Below are 18,356 nucleotides of genomic sequence, written 5' to 3' on the forward strand. Positions count from 1 at the left end.
ATACATTACCATTATTCTCTGGGTGCCGATGGCAACAACCAATACCATGATAACAAAAGGTGAGCTCTCTCTTGAGAGAGATAATTGAGATTCCAGATTCCATTTCCTCCTCCAAATTGTTAGTTTCTAGGGTCCCTCACTCTCAACCCCTCTCTGAGTTACCCTAGACCAATAATGGCTGTGTGAAAAGAATAGAACAGAACAGCACCTGAGTGTTTGCATAATGATATACTAGGCCTGTTCTATAGCAGCTGGAATACACAAACACAGGACTGTGTCCCAAATGGCACCCTATTCCCTATGTAGAGCACTACTTTGGACCAGGGCCCTATTCCCTATGTAGTGCACCTCTTTGGACCAGGGCCCTATTCCCTATGTAGTGCACTACTTTGGACCAGGGCCCTATTCCCTACGTAGTGCACTACTTTGGACCAGGGCCCTATTCCCTGTGTAGTGGACTACTTTTGACCAGGGCCCTATTCCCTATGTAGTGCACTACTTTGGAACAGGACCCTATTCCCTATGTGGAGCACTACTTTGGACCAGGGCCCTATTCCCTATGTAGAGCACTACTTTTGACCAGGGCCCTATTCCCTATGTAGTGCACCTCTTTGGACCAGGGCCCTATTCCCTATGTAGTGCACTACTTTGGACCAGGGCCCTATTCCCTGTGTAGTGGACTACTTTTGACCAGGGCCCTATTCCCTATGTAGTGCACTACTTTGGACCAGGGCCCTATTCCCTATGTAGAGCACTACTTTGGACCAGGGCCCTATTCGCTATGTAGAGCACTACTTTGGACCAGGGCCCTATTCCCTATGTAGAGCACTACTTTGGACCAGGGCCCTATTCCCTATGTAGTGCACTACTTTTGAGCAGGGCGCTATTCCCCCATAGGGTTCTGGTCAAAAGTAGTGCACTACATAGGGAATAGAGAGCCAGATGCAGTCATACTGTAGGTTTTAAAAAGAGGAAGTTGTGTGCAACTGGTATTAATTAGGACATTTGATAAGATTTATTATCCCATTGGAGGAAATTAATGTGGTCACATGCTTTAGTAATACATATTTACAGTGGAGGTCACTCCCATCATTCAGAAAACACTGTCAATCATTAAAGAAATATCCTCTGGTATATGTTTCATTTGTCCATTGTTGATATAGTCCCCAAAATGTTATTGCATGTAAACGATCAAATTTCCAAGATATATAACTTTCAAAATACAGAAATACAGCCGGTATTTTGGTCCTTTTATTTTTATCTTGTAGATTTTTTGTTTGTTAGTTTCCCACTACATTTTAACTACTTAACCGAACCTATCAAAATGCCTGGAAGGAACGTTCTGTGTTACATTCATCTCTTTTGATTCTATAGATTTGCCGTCGGATCACATCTACGCATACGCTCTGTCCAAGACTCTGATTAAAGTGTCCTCTCCTGCTACAGTGGGCCTCTACTCATCATGTCAGAACCGCATCAACATGATCCTCAGATATATAGAGGGTAGGTAGACACCACATGATCCTGTCTCATAGAGGGTAGACATCACATGATCCTGTCTTATAGAGGGTAGGTAGACACCACATGATCCTGTCTCATAGAGGGTAGGTAGACACCACATGATCCTGTCTCATAGAGGGTAGGGAGACACCACATGATCCTGTCTCATAGAGGGTAGGGAGACACCACATGATCCTGTCTCATAGAGGGTAGACATCACATGATCCTGTCTCATAGAGGGTAGATACAACATGATCCTGTCTCATAGAGGGTAGGTAGACACCACATGATCCTGTCTTATAGAGGGTAGGTAGACACCACGTGATCCTGTCTTATAGAGGGTAGGTAGACACCACGTGATCCTGTCTTATAGAGGGTAGGTAGACACCACATGATCCTGTCTTATAGAGGGTCTCAGGTAGACACCACATGATCCTGTCTTATAGAGGGTAGGTAGACACTGTGATCCTGTCTCATAACCAATCCATGATCCTGTCTCATAGAGGGTAGATACAACATGATCCTGTCATATAGAGGGTAGGTAGACACCACATGATCCTGTCTCATAGAGGTAGACACCACATGATCCTGTCTCATAGAGGGTAGGACCAGGGCCCTATTCCTATGACACCACATGATCCTGTCTCATAGAGGGTAGGACCAGGGCCCTATTCCCTATGTAGTGCACTATTTTTGAGGGAGACACCACATGATCCTGTCTCATAGAGGGTAGATCCTGTATAGACACCACATGATCCTGTCTCATAGAGGGTAGGTAGACACCACGTGATCCTGTCTCATAGAGGGTAGGTAGACACCACATGATCCTGTCTCATAGAGGGTAGACACCACATGACACTGTCACATGAGGGTAGGGATCCTGTCTCATAGAGGGTAGGGAGACACCACATGATCCTGTCATATAGAGGGTAGGTAGACAAACATGATCCTGTCTATCATAGAGGGTAGGTACACCACATGATCCTGTCTTATAGAGGGTAGGTAGACACCACATGATCCTGTCTCATAGAGGTAGATAGACACCACATGATCCTGTCTCATAGAGGGTAGATAGACACCACTCATGATCCTGTCTCATAGAGGTTAGGGAGACACCACATGATCCTGTCTTATAGAAGGTAAGATCCTGATCAAGAGGGTCCTAGACACTGCTACAGTGATCCTGTCTCATAGAGGGTTGGTAACACCACATGATCCTGTCATATAGAGGGTAGGTAGACACAACATGATCCTGTCTCATAGAGGGTGGTAGACATCACATGATCCTGTCTCATAGAGGTAGTAGACACAACATGATCCTGTCATATAGAGGGTAGGTAGACACCACATGATCCTGTCTCATAGAGGGTAGGTAGACACCACATGATCCTGTCTCATAGAGGGTAGGTAGACACCACATGATCCTGTCATATAGAGGGTAGATAAACATGATCCTGTCATATAGAGGGTAGATACAACATGATCCTGTCATATAGAGGGGTAGATAAACATGATCCTGTCATATAGAGGGTAGATACAACATGATCCTGTCATATAGAGGGTAGATACAACATGATCCTGTCATATAGAGGTAGGTAGATAAACATGATCCTGTCATATGAGGGTAGATACAACATGATCCTGTCATATAGAGGGTAGATACAACATGATCCTGTCATATAGAGGGTAGATACAACATGATCCTGTCATATAGAGGGTAGATACAACATGATCCTGTCATATAGAGGGTAGATACAACATGATCCTGTCATATAGAGGGTAGATACAACATGATCCTGTCTCATAGAGGGTAGATACAACATGATCCTGTCATATAGAGGGTAGATACAACATGATCCTGTCATATAGAGGGTAGATAAACATGATCCTGTCATATAGAGGGTAGATACAACATGATCCTGTCATATAGAGGGTAGATAAACATGATCCTGTCATATAGAGGGTAGATAAACATGATCCTGTCATATAGAGGAGATACAACATGATCCTGTCTATAGAGGGTAGATACAACATGATCCTGTCATATAGAGGGTAGATACAACATGATCCTGTCATATAGAGGGAAGATACAACATGATCCTGTCTCATAGAGGGTAGATACAACATGATCCTGTCATATAGAGGGTAGATACAACATGATCCTGTCATATAGAGGGTAGATACAACATGATCCTGTCTCATAGAGGGTAGATACAACATGATCTGGTCATATAGAGGGTAGATAAACATGATCCTGTCTCATAGAGGGTAGATACAACATGATCCTGTCATATAGAGGGTAGATAAACATGATCCTGTCTCATAGAGGGTAGATACAACATGATCCTGGTCATATAGAGGGGGTAGATACAACATGATCCTGTCATATAGAGGGTAGATACAACATGATCCTGTCATCATAGAGGGTAGATACAACATGATCCTGTCATATAGAGGGTAGATACCACATGATCCTGTCATATAGAGGGTAGATAAACATGATCCTGTCATATAGAGGGTAGATACAACATGATCCTGTCTCATAGAGGGTAGACACAACATGATCCTGTCATATAGAGGGTAGATACAACATGATCCTGTCATATAGAGGGTAGATACAACATGATCCTGTCATATAGAGGGTAGATACAACATGATCCTGTCATATAGAGGGTAGATACAACATGATCCTGTCTCATAGAGGGTATACAACATGATCCTGTCTCATAGAGGGTAGATAAACATGATCCTGTCATATAGAGGGGTAGATACAACATGATCCTGCATATAGAGGGCAGATACAACATGATCCTGTCATATAGAGGTAGATACACATGATCCTGTCTCTAGAGGGTTACTCATGATCCTGTCATATAGAGGGTAGATACAACATGATCCTGTCATATAGAGGGCAGATACAACATGATCCTGTCATATAGAGGGTAGATACAACATGATCCTGTCATATAGAGGGTAGATACAACATGATCCTGTCATATAGAGGGTCTCAACAGATCCTGTCATATAGAGGGTAGATACCACATGATCCTGTCATATAGAGGGTAGGTAGATACCACATGATCCTGTCATCATAGAGGGTAGAACCACATGATCCTGTTCATCTATGAGGGTTCATGATCCTGTCTCATAGAGGGTAGATAAACATGATCCTGTCATATAGAGGGTAGACAACATGATCCTGTCATATAGAGGGCTGATAAACATGATCCTGTCTTATAGAGGGTAGGTGATACCACATGATCCTGTCTCATAGAGGGTAGGTAGACACATGATCCTGTCATATAGAGGGTAGATACAACATGATCCTGTCTTATAGAGGGTAGATAGACACATGATCCTGTCATATAGAGGGTAGATAAACATGATCCTGTCATATAGAGGGTAGATACAACATGATCCTGTCATATAGAGGGTAGATACCACATGATCCTGTCATATAGAGGGTAGATACAACATGATCCTGTCATATAGAGGGTAGATACAACATGATCCTGTCATATAGAGGGTAGATACAACATGATCCTGTCATATAGAGGGTAGATACAACATGATCCTGTCATATAGAGGGCAGATACAACATGATCCTGTCATATAGAGGGTAGATACAACATGATCCTGTCATATAGAGGGTAGATACAACATGATCCTGTCATATAGAGGGTAGATACAACATGATCCTGTCATATAGAGGGTAGATACAACATGATCCTGTCATATAGAGGGTAGATACAACATGATCATGTCATATAGAGGGTAGATACAACATGATCCTGTCATATAGAGGGTAGATACAACATGATCCTGTCATATAGAGGGTAGACAACATGATCCTGTCATATAGAGGGTAGATACATGATCCTGTCATATAGAGGGTAGATACAACATGATCCTGTCATATAGAGGGTAGATAAACATGATCCTGTCATATAGAGGGTAGATACAACATGATCCTGTCATATAGAGGGTAGATACAACATGATCCTGTCTCATAGAGGGTAGATACAACATGATCCTGTCATATAGAGGGTAGATACAACATGATCCTGTCATATAGAGGGTAGATACAACATGATCCTGTCATATAGAGGGTAGATAAACATGATCCTGTCATATAGAGTGTTGACAATATTCATCTACGCAGGATGCTCAGCGTAAGAAAGTAGCCCTAACGCCCAGAGCTAGAATTAATATATCCTTATCTCACTGTTCTCTTTCTCTCTCTCTCTCTTGCTCGCTCGCTCCTTGACTAGTCCACATGGAGCAGGAGGCAGGGAGGAGGGAGCAGAGTTATAGGGCAGGTCCAAGCATTCAATGTCAAAGCCTCCATCACTGGTCTCCTAGCTCTGATCTGCAGGCTGCTGTTCTGATGATCCTGTCATATAGAGGACAACCAGCAAGAATGTCCGGTTCATCTATGTTCGGTTCTCCGCATGGCACTTCGCCGGGAGTGACCTCCTCTGGGCGGGGCTGGTGATGAGACTGTGCCTGGCACTGCAGGAGAGCCGGGAAACTTCAGGTAGGTAGCCTAGAGGTTAGAGGTTAACTTCAAATCAAATCAAATCAAATTTTATTTGTCACATACACAGGTTAGCAGATGTTAATGCAGGTAGGTAACGAAGAGGTTAGAGGTTAACTAGGTTCCTGAGGTTAGCAGTTAACCAACAGGTAATCTTAACTCTCTTTCCTAGATTAGTCTTATACTTCAGTGTAAGTAACCTCGAGGTAACATAAGGTATAGAATGGAGTGATGGTACAGGTAGGTAAGGCAAGAGGCAGTAGATGGTTCCGATCAGGTCGGTGATAGAGGTTAGATGAGGTAGGTGAACATAGAGGCAGAGGTTAACTAGTGATACATGTATTACCTAAGGATGCAGGTCGATTATAGTACCGGTTGAGGTACTGCATATGAGACCTCAATAATGTAGGGTAAGTAACCTTATATAAGGTTAGAGGTTAAAGTGGCAGGTATAGCCTAGAGGCCATAGAGGTTCCCATTCAGGTAAAGTGGCCTGGAGTTGAGAGGTTAACTGTCAGGTAGGTGCACCACTCAGATGTTAGAGGTGTAACTTCAGGTGGCCTGAGATAGAGGCTGACTTCAGGTCTCTCGACCCAGAGGTTAGATTTCTTCAGACCTCCTTCTGGATGATAACGGGGTGAACAGGCAGCTCGGGTGCGTCCTTCTGATCATGGCCTTCCTGTAACTGGGTGGTGAGGTGTCCTGGAGGGCAGGTAGTTTGTCCCCGATGATGTTGTCTGGTGGAGAGCCTTAGAGGTTAGGGCGGTTAACAGTTGCAGGTAGATGACCTACCAGGATGACTTCGGTTGCATCTGGTAGGTAACCTTTGGTGACAAGTAGGTTAACTTCCTGAGGTAGGTAACCTGGAGGTTAGAGATGCTTCTGTGTGAGTGGACCAATTCAGTTTGTCTGTGATGTGTATGCCGGTAAAGGTAACCTGGAGGTTAGAGGTTAACTTCAGGTAGGTAACCTAGAGGTTAGAGGTTAACTTCAGGTAAGTTACCTAGAGGTTAGAGGTTAACTTCAGGTAGGTAACCTAGAGGTTAGAGGTTAACTTCAGGTAGGTAACCTAGAGGCTAGAGGTTCACTTCAGGTCTGACCTAGAGGTTAGAGGTTAACTTCAGGTAGGTGACCTAGAGGTTAGAGGTTAACTTCAGGTAGGTGACCTAGAGGTTGACTTCAGGTAGGTGACCTAGAGTTAGACCTAAGTTATCTAGAGGTTAGAGGTTAACTTCAGGTAGGTGACCTGGAGGTTAGAGTTGACTTCAGGTAGGTAACCTAGAGGCTAGAGGTTCACTTCAGGTAGGTGACCTAGAGGTTAGAGGTTAACTTCAGGTAGGTGACCTAGAGGTTGACTTCAGGTAGGTGACCTAGAGGTTAGACTTCAGGTAGATGACCTACAGGTTGACTTCAGGTAGGTAACCCAGTGGTTAGTGGTTGACTTCCGGTTGGTAACCCAGTGGTTAGTGGTTGACTTCCGGTTGGTAACCTAGAGGTTAGTGGTTGACTTCCGGTTGGTAACCTAGAGGTTAGTGGTTGACTTCCGGTTGGTAACCTAGAGGTTAGTGGTTGACTTCCGGTTGGTAACCTAGAGGTTAGTGGTTGACTTCCAGTTGGTAACCTAGAGGTTAGCGGTTGACTTCCGGTTGGTAACCTAGAGGTTAGCGGTTGACTTCCGGTTGGTAACCTAGAGGTTAGCGGTCTCCCTCATAAAATAGGTCCCTTGACCTCAACAGGACTTCCTGTATAAACTAATGGTTAAATCAAATAAGAGGTGAGAGCTTTGTTAGTTCCAAACCCAGTTCTGACTGGAAACATCCAAGATAACGGACAACAAAGTCTTCTTGTTGTTCTTCAGCTGGGCCTGTACCGCGTGGCGCAGCACAACGAGGAGGATGAGGTGAGGAAGAAGGTGATTGAAAACACATCGTCAGAGTGGAGATCTAAGAAGTTCTGCTGTTTCCCCCTCTGGTCCCTGGTCCTGGCCGTGCTGCTGCTGCTCTCATAGTCCTCGTCTTTCTGGTGAGAATCAGAAGGTTGTTTGAGGCTGTTTTCCCAAATGACACCCTTTTGCCTTCAATGTGCACTACCTTGGAGTAAAGTAGTGCACTATGTAGGGAACGGGGTTGCAACCAGGGATAGAACCATAGTAACAAGTCCATTCATGTTCTAGTATCCCATAATATGTTTAGCATAAACGGGAAGAATTGTAAACAAAGGGACCAGTGAAGCAAGGTGATACAATATGACAACGGGTGAGGGAATCTTTGGCAGCATGAAAAAGTTCACCAATCAGCATTAAGATGGAAAAATAACACATTGATTGTGAATTTCAGAGTCAGTGAACACGGAATAGGACGTTGTCCTGACCCTGTGTTCCCTGCACCTATAGGCGAAGTATGGCTTCCCGGGAGGTTCCAGACGTACCTGAACTGGACGGACTGGGATCCGGAAACAGAACAGGAGAAGAAGAAGGTCCGAGTGAAGCCCAAAGAGGGGCCGGGGTGTTGGAGGGCCTGGCGTTCGCCGTCTTGGGCTTCCTGCAGCAGCAGCTATACGATTCATCTTCCAGATGGGAAAGAACCTGATCTTCAACCAGGACCTGAATGTCCGTAAGGCGCTGGACAACGAGAGGGTCAGCGGCCAACTGGGGTTCATGAACGAGGTGAGGGAGGATATAATGGCACCCTATTCCCTACATAGTACACTATTTTAGATCAATTCACCAACTTTGACCAATGAATCAGCTCCCTAACCTGCTTTCTCCAACTTTCTATCTTTCTCTCGCTCGCTCTCTCTGTCTCTCTCTGTCTCTCTCTGTCTCTCCCTCTCGCTCCCTTCCTCCCACTCTCTCTCCCACCTATCTCTCACTCTCTCTCTGTCTCTGTTTCTCTCTCTCTCTTTCTCTTTATCTCTCCCTTCCTCTCCCAGGTGAGGAAGGAGATGTGGCTGTTGTCCAGGTTCATCCTGTTCATGGAGGTGTTTGAGCAGAGGAGGATCCGCGTGGTTCTGGAGATCACTAACCTGGACCGATGTGCTCCTAAGAAGATCGTTGGTGTCCTGGATGCTATCAGTATACTTCTCTCTGATGAGGAGTCCCCCTTTATCTCTCTGCTGGCAGTCAACCCGGAGGTTCTGGTTCAACAGGTACATATTGTATAATCAGTCAACCCTGAGGTCCTGGTTCAACAGGTACATATTGTAATATCAGTCAACCCTGAGGTCCTGGTTCAACAGGTACATATTGTGTTATCAGTCAACCCTGAGGTCCTGGTTCAACAGGTACATATTGTGTTATCAGTCAACCCTGAGGTCCTGGTTCAACAGGTACATATTGTATTATCAGTCAACCCTGAGTAAACCCCGAGGTCCTCAGTCAACCCTGAGGTCCTGGTTCAACAGGTACATATTGTATATATCAGTCAACCCTGAGGTCCTGGTTCAACAGGTACATATTGTAATATCAGTCAACCCTGAGGTCCTGGTTCAACAGGTACATATTGTATTATCAGTCAACCCTGAGGTCCTGGTTCAACAGGTACATATTGTGTTATCCAACCCTGAGGTCCTGGTTCAACAGGTACATATTGTAAATATCAGTCAACCCTGAGGTCCTGGTTCAACAGGTACATATTGTATCATCAGTCAACCCTGAGGTCCTGGTTCAACAGGTACATATTGTATAATCAGTCAACCCTGAGGTCCTGGTTCAACAGGTACATATTGTATAATCAGTCAACCCTGAGGTCCTGGTTCAACAGGTACATATTGTATTATCAGTCAACCCTGAGGTCCTGGTTCAACAGGTACATATTGTGTTATCAGTCAACCCTGAGGTCCTGGTTCAACAGGTACATATTGTATCATCAGTCAACCCTGAGGTCCTCAGTCAACCCTGAGGTCCTGGTTCAACAGGTACATATTGTATCATCAGTCAACCCTGAGGTCCTGGTTCAACAGGTACATATTGTATCATCAGTCAACCCTGAGGTCCTGGTTCAACAGGTACATATTGTGTTATCAGTCAACCCTGAGGTCCTGGTTCAACAGGTACATATTGTATCATCAGTCAACCCTGAGGTCCTGGTTCAACAGACACATATTGTATATCAGTCAACCCTGAGGTCCTGGTTCAACAGGTACATATTATATTATCAGTCAACCCTGAGGTCCTGGTTCAACAGGTACATATAGTGTTATCAGTCATCAGTCAGTCAACCCTGAGGTCCTGGTTCAACAGGTACATATTGTATTATCAGTCAACCCTGAGGTCCTGGTTCAACAGGTACATATTGTGTTATCAGTCAACCCTGAGGTCCTGGTTCAACAGGTACATATTGTATCATCAGTCAACCCTGAGGTCCTGGTTCAACAGGTACATATTGTAATATCAGTCAACCCTGAGGTCCTGGTTCAACAGGTACATATTGTGTTATCAGTCAACCCTGAGGTCCTGGTTCAACAGGTACATATTGTATCATCAGTCAACCCTGAGGTCCTGGTTCAACAGGTACATATTGTAATATCAGTCAACCCTGAGGTCCTGGTTCAACAGGTACATATTGTAATATCAGTCAACCCTGAGGTCCTGGTTCAACAGGTACATATTGTATCATCAGTCAACCCTGAGGTCCTGGTTCAACAGGTACATATTGTGTTATCAGTCAACCCTGAGGTCCTGGTTCAACAGGTACATATTATATTAATCATCAGTCAACCCTGAGGTCCTGGTTCAACAGGTACATATTGTATTATCAGTCAACCCTGAGGTCCTGGTTCAACAGGTACATATTGTATAATCAGTCAACCCTGAGGTCCTGGTTCAACAGGTACATATTGTGTTATCAGTCAACCCTGAGGTCCTGGTTTCAGGTACATATTGTATAATCAGTCAACCCTGAGGTCCTGGTTCAACAGGTACATATTGTATATCAGTCAACCCTGAGGTCCTGGTTCAACAGGTACATATTATATTATCAGTCAACCCTGAGGTCCTGGTTCAACAGGTACATATTGTATCATCAGAGGATCCTCAAACCCTGAGGTCCTGGTTCAACAGGTACATATTGTGTTATCAGTCAACCCTGAGGTCCTGGTTCAACAGGTACATATTATGTTATCAGTGTGAGGTCAACAGGTCAACAGTCAACCCTGAGGTCCCGGTTCAACAGGTACATATTGTGTTATCAGTCAACCCTGAGGTCCTGGTTCAACAGGTACATATTGTCCTATCAGTCAACCCTGAGGTCCTGGTTCAACAGGTACATATTGTGTTTCAGTCAACCCTGAGGTCCTGGTTCAACAGGTACATATTGTATAATCAGTCAACCCTGAGGTCCTGGTTCAATGGGTCTAAATCAGTCAACCCTGAGGTCCTGGTTCAACAGGTACATATTGCATTAGTCAACCCATGTTTTCAACAGGTACATATTGTGTTATCAGTCAACCTGAGTCCTGGTTCAACAGGTACATATTGTATAATCAGTCAACCCTGAGGTCCTGGTTCAACAGGTACATATTGTATAATCAGTCAACCCTGAGTCCTGGTTCAACAGGTCCATATTGTGTTATCAGTCAACCCTGAGGTCCTGGTTCAACAGGTACATATTGTATATAATCAGTCAACCCTGAGGTCCTGGTTCAACAGGCACATATTGTAATATCAGTCAACCCTGAGGTCCTGGTTCAACAGGTCATATTGTCAACCCTGAGGTCCTGGTTCAACAGGTACATGTTGTGTTATCAGTCAACCCTGAGGTCCTGGTTCAACAGGTACAGTTTGGTAATAATCAGTCAACCCTGAGGTCCTGGTCAACAGGTACATATTGTATCATCAGTCAACCCTGAGGTCCTGGTTCAGCAGGCACATATTGTATAATCAGTCAACCCTGAGGTCCTGGTTCAACAGGTACATATTGTAATATCAGTCAACCCTGAGGTCCTGGTTCAACAGGTACATATTGTGTTAATATCAGTCAACCCTGAGGTCCTGGTTCAACAGGTACATATAGTATAATCAGTCAACCCTGAGGTCCTGGTTCAACAGGTACATATTGTATAATCAGTCATGAGGTCCTGGTTCAACAGGCACATATTATATTATCAGTCAGCCCTAGGTCAGTCAACCCTGAGGTCCTGGTTCAACAGGTACATATTGTATCATCAGTCAACCCTGAGGTCCTGGTTCAACAGGCACATATTGTATATATCAGTCAACCCTGAGGTCCTGGTTCAACAGGTACATATTGTATTATCAGTCAACCCTGAGGTCCTGGTTCAACAGGTACATATTGTTCATCAGTCAACCCTGAGGTCCTCAGGTTCAACAGGTACATATTGTATAATCAGTCAACCCTGAGGTCCTCAGGTTCAAAAGTGGTTCAACAGTTGTCAGATTTAGTTCTATACATATGAACAACCCTTACAGTCAGGTTACAAACAATGGCCAGACCTCAGTCAACCCCCATTCCGGGTTCACACCCCATACTCCAGTCAACCCTGATCCCTAACCAACCCTGATCCTGGACCACACAGGCCATCCCTAACCACACCCCCATCCTAACCACACCCCCATCCCTAGTGCCTGCATCATTGTTTTCCACTTGGCCTTAAATTGTGCCAATTCGTTCTAGAGTCACCCATGCTATTTCAGTAATAAATCATTAGAAACCCTTCGTTGTGTCAACCCTGATGGCGGATCATTTGATTTAAACATTCTTTTACCTTTTTTGTTCAAGATGAGTGATGAGAAGAGAATGGTCCACCCAAGGATCTCCCTAGGACATGCCATGTCTTGAAATATGCAGACGGGGTTTCTACAGTTTTAATCAACAACAGCGGTCACAGAATGGAGGACCCTGTGGAGGCCATTTAACTTCCAGGGTTGAGTTCAGTACTAAACAGAAATAAGTATATACAGTATAGTAGTAGTAATAATACTAATAATACAATCTGGGTAACTGTTGGGACCCTCATGATAAGAATAAGTCATACACAGTAAAGTATATCCCCTATAGCAGTGGTTCCCAACTGTCCTCCAGTACCCCAACAGTGGTTCCCAACTCCCTGGACCAGTACCCCAACAGTGGTTCCCAACTCCAGTCTGGTCCAGTACCCCAACAGTGGTTCCCTCCAGGACTGGGTTCCACTGGAGGACTGGAGGGAGTTAATCAACAACAGTCACAGAATTAAGCCCCTGGGAAATTCCACTGTTTAGGTTCAGTACTAAACTGAAGGACTGGAGGGAACCACTGTTGGGGTACTGAGTACTGGAGGACTGGAGGGAACCACTGTTGGGACCCTCTGGAGGACTGCAGGGAACCACTGTTGGGGTACTGGAGGACTGCAGGGAACCACTGTTGGGGTACTGGAGGCTGAGGACTGGAGGGAACCACTGTTGGAGGTTCTGGAGGACTGGAGGACTGGTTGGGAACCACTGTTGGGGTACTGGAGGACTGCAGGGAACCACTGTTGGGGTACTGGAGGACTGCAGGGAACCACTGTTGGGGTACTGGAGGGCTGGGGTACTGGAGGACTGGAGGGAACCACTGTTGGGGTACTGGGGTACTGGAGGACTGGAGGGAACCACTGTTGGGGTACTGGGGTACTGGAGGACTGGAGGGAACCACTGTTGGGGTACTGGGGTACTGGAGGACTGGAGGGAACCACTGCTGGGGTACTGGAGGACTGGAGGGAACCACTGTATAAGTGTATATCTTCCAGAGCTGCATACAAGAGGGACAAATAGAGGTCTGGTCTTGAGAAAAGCCTCAGCACTGAAATGTTGACTATTTAAATGATTTACAGTGGAAGAAAGTTAATCAATATAATGAATATTATTTACCATGAAAAAATGTAAATGGGGCAATAATGCCTTTCATTACTAGCGAACACAGTTTGTTTCTCTCCAACAGGTGAACTATGCAGATGGGTGCTTCAGTAAAGAAGACAGAGCCTATGCCTTCCTGAACCGCATCGTGACCCTGGCCTTCACCATACCGCCGCTCTGCCACACCTCCAAGCACAAGGTGTTCTATATAAAATGGATACATTGTATCAAATAACTCAGCGTTTGCTGCCATTCATAATCTGTAATGCTTCCAAAATGTGTAAAAACAAAAATCTATTCTCTCTCTCTCTTTCTCTCCATCTCTCTCCCAAGGTGTTCTACAATATCGTTAGCGGCCAATCAGAGATCACGGAAGAAGCCAAGGGTCATGGGTCAAAGGGGATCGAGCTGAGAGAGCTGGACCTGGGCAGCCCGAAGTCATCCCTCTCCTGGATCGAGAGCACCCCCCAAACAAAGGAGACGTCAAGTATTCTGACGGAGGCCAGTATTCCTTTGATAGACAACAACCACATCAAGGAGGCGCACGTGGCTTTTGCGCTGAGTGAGGACAAGGTGGACAAGACGATAGAATCTGCACTGGAGAGCATCCTGTCCAGTAACAGAGGAACCTCCACCACTACATCTCTGATGACACCATGTCCATGAGACGGGTCATCAACTCCATCAGGGTCACCATGGTGCTCATGGAGGCTCTGAAGACTGAGCTGCCTCCGCCAGAGAACATCGCTGCCTGGGTACTGTAACACCCCTTTATGTTGTGGAGAGAGAGGGAGGGAGGGAGGAGGGAGGGAGGAGGGAGGGAGGGAGGGAGGGAGGGAGGAGAGGGGAGGGAGGATGAGGGAGGGAGGGAGTGAGGGAGGGAGGGGGATGAGGGGGAGGAGGGAGGAGGGAGGGAGGGAGGGAGGATGAGGGAGGGAGGGAGGAGGGAGGAGGAGGAGGGAGGGAGGGAGGGAGGGAGGGAGGGAGGGAGGAGGGAGGAGGAGGGGAGGATGAGGGGGGAGGGGAGGATGAGGGAGGGATGAGGAGGGAGGGAGTGAGGAGGGAGGATGAGGGAGGGAGGGAGTGGGGGAGGGAGGATGAGGGAGGGAGGGGGAGGGAGGGGAGGATGAGGGAGGGAGGGACTAAGGGAGGGAGGGAGGGATTAGGGAAAACAGGGAGGGAGGGAGGGAGGGAGGGAGGGAAAACAGGGAGGGACTAAGAGTAATGATCACTACATTAGAGTAAGGGAGGAATGGAATTCTAGGGAGGTTTGTAGTGTAATGAAAATGAGGGAGGGAGGGAGGGAGGGAGGGAGGGAGGGAGGGAGGGAGGGAGGGAGGGAGGGAGGGAGGGAGAGGGAGAGGAGGGGAGGGAGGGAGGGAGGGAGGGGGAGGGAGGGGGAGGGAGGGAGGGAGGAGGAGGGAGTCATACAAATCATAAGATTAGAAAAACATAAGTCGGTTGGGTAATGAAAACGTCTGATATGTTTGTTGGCCTTTACTGAAAGCAGTGTGGGGATAGAAAACATGGACTGGATAACTGTAATGATCACGGCATTAGAGTAAAACATGGAATGGAATTCTGTATGTAATGTTCACTACATTAGAGTAAAACATGGAATGGAATTCTAAGCGACAGTTTGTAGTGTAATGAAAACATGGACTGGACTAACAGTAATGATCATTTAGAGTAAAACATGGAATGGAATTCTGTATGTCAGTCTGTAATGTAATGAAAACATGGGCTGGACTAACAGTAATGATCATTTTAGAGTAAACATGGAATGGAATTCTAAGCGACAGTTTGTAGTGTAATGAAAACATGGACTGGACTAACAGTAATGTTCACCACATTACAGGTCGTTCTTGCCAACCATTGGCCCTGGCGTCTCAGCTGGATCCTACAGTGTCTGGAGGACGAGCAGCAGAGAGCAGAGATCGATGACGCCGTCGGGACGGCAACAGTCGTCGACGAGTCCAAGGCTTTGTGGGAGGTCTGCTAAATGGCATATATTATTACAATTAAATTCTACATTATTATTTAATATATTATTAATACATTATTATCTACATTATAATAGGTGTTCAGCGACTCGAGGATGGAGCTTCACATGATGAGGGAGGAGATCGAAGACCTGCTGGAGCAGGACGGAGATCCAGAGATGTTTGAGATGTTCCTCAAAGGTGTCTGTTCCGTTTACGCGCCTTCGAGACAGATTTGAACCAGCGACCTGTGTTTGTGTGTGCATCTCTCCAACACTTCATCTTCATCTTCCAAATCCTCCTGGTTCATTTCCAGTTCATGGTGAGGGACGCGGAGAGGTTCAAGCTGACCACGGTTAACCTGGATCATTCTATCAGGAGGGAGCTGGCCCGGATCAGAGGGACCACCGGACTGAAGAATTCTGGGTGGGGGAGGAACCTGGCTCCTCTCAACATCAGGACTGTTATCAACATGACCTCTGAGGACGTCTGCAACGCGGTAGGGGGTTGGTTATGTCCCACATGGCACCCTATTCCCTATATAGTGCACTCCATTAGACCAGGTCCATAGCCACCTTTAGACCTCAGATGAATACAATAAAGATGTTTTTTATTTTATTTAACTAGGCAAGTCAGTTAAAAATAAATTCTTATTTACAATGACTTGTCTATGAGCAGTGGGTTAACTACCTTGTTCAGGGGCAGAACGACAGATTTTTACCTTGTCAGCTCAGGGTTTGATCTAGCAACCTTTTGGTTACTAGTCCAACGCTCCAACGGCTAGGCTACCTGCCTCCCCTAACATGTTAAACTGAAATGTTCTTTCTATGTTCTGCATCTTTCCAAATTCCCCAAAAGCTGGCGAGGATGAACCTCCCTAAGAAGTACGCAGACATCGTCCGTAGCAATGACCTCACCGGGCCAGGCGCTGGTCTTCGGTGATCCCGACGACCTCAAACAGCTGCTCCAGATGACCTTCGGGGAGTGGACGACCTTCAGACTCCACTTCCTGGGTATCGGTGGGAGGGCCCAAAGTGGAGCCAAGGCCACGTCCCTAAACCCCAAACAACTGACCAATCAGCAGTCCAAACAACCTCATTTCGGTCCCCACAGCCACGGGTCAACATTAAATCTGTCTTTTTCTTGATGCCTTGGCGAGATGGAGATGCATGATAAACGGAATGGTCTGTGTATTGAGGTGTAGTACCCATGAGAACCTACCTACCTATTGTGTAATGACATTGAACTGCATTCCTCTGCCAGCTCCTGTCGAGCGTTCAGTTGCTCAATCCAGGGTAAAGTTCAAAGGAATGCAGTTCTTTTTAACTGGTTAATAGTTAGTTACATTACATTTTCTATTACATTTAGTTACATTTAACTGGTTAATAGTTAATAGATTACATTTTTCCACCACTAGGTGGCGCTGCCATTGGATACATGTCAAAGAGGCTTACTGTCAACCAACAAAATAAAATAACACACAGAACCATTTAAAATGCAAAAGTATAACAAAAGGGTCTCTACTCGATATAGAGTGGTAAAAGATTCTTCGACACCAAGTTTAACTTTGTAGCACCTATAGATGAAATATGGTCTCAGAGGAGGAGCCTGGGTAAGGCTGAAATGTCCTAAATATACAGACTTCTTTCAATTATTTATCAATTATGCTTTTAGATACAAATGTCAATAATATGTCAACAATCCTACCAGTGGAGGCTGCTGAGAGGACGGCTCATAATAATGTCTGGAACGGAGCGAATGGAACGGCATCAAACACCTGGGAACCATGGAAACCATGTGTTTGGTGTATTTGATACCATTCCGTGGATTCCGCTCCAGTCATTACCACGAGCCTGTCCTCCCCAGTTAAAGTTCCGCTCAGTCATTACCACGAGCCTGTCCTCCCCAGTTAAAGTTCCGCTCCAGTCATTACCACGAGCCTGTCCCTCCCCAGTTAAAGTTCCGCTCCAGTCATTACCACGAGCCTGTCCTCCCCAGTTAAAGTTCCGCTCCAGTCATTACCACGAGCCTGTCCTCCCCCCAGTTAAAGTTCCGCTCCAGTCATTACCACGAGCCTGTCCTCCCCAGTTAAAGTTCCGCTCCAGTCATTACCACGAGCCTGTCCTCCCCAGTTAAAGTTCCGCTCCAGTCATTACCACGAGCCTGTCCTCCCCAATTAAAGTTCCGCTCCAGTCATTACCACGAGCCTGTCCTCCCCAGTTAAAGTTCCGCTCCAGTCATTACCACGAGCCTGTCCTCCCCAGTTAAAGTTCCGCTCCAGTCATTACCACGAGCCTGTCCTCCCCAGTTAAAGTTCCGCTCCAGTCATTAGAGCCTGTCCTCCCCAGCCGCTCCAGTCATTACCACGAGCCTGTCCTCCCCAGTTAAGTTCCGCTCCAGTTCCGCCTGTCCAGTCATTACCACGAGCCTGTCCTCCCCAGTTAAAGTTCCGCCCAGCATTACCACGAGCCTGTCCTCCCCAGTTAAGTTCCGCTCCAGTCATTACCCG

At 46.0% G+C, this 18,356-nt stretch overlaps 1 protein-coding gene and 1 pseudogene across 1 annotated transcript in view; one reads left to right on the plus strand and one right to left on the minus strand.

Moving 5' to 3' along the window:
- The window catches only part of LOC135537496 (NTPase KAP family P-loop domain-containing protein 1-like), a 20,270-nt pseudogene extending 2,933 nt beyond the window's left edge, over positions 1-17,337 (plus strand).
- The window catches only part of LOC135537492 (zinc finger protein 239-like), a 70,837-nt gene that overhangs the window by 18,446 nt on the left and 34,035 nt on the right, over positions 1-18,356 (minus strand). The gene's annotated exons all lie outside the window — the stretch shown is intronic.

The sequence above is a fragment of the Oncorhynchus masou genome, unplaced genomic scaffold (assembly GCF_036934945.1).
Source record: "Oncorhynchus masou masou isolate Uvic2021 unplaced genomic scaffold, UVic_Omas_1.1 unplaced_scaffold_799, whole genome shotgun sequence".
Lineage (NCBI taxonomy): Eukaryota > Metazoa > Chordata > Actinopteri > Salmoniformes > Salmonidae > Oncorhynchus > Oncorhynchus masou.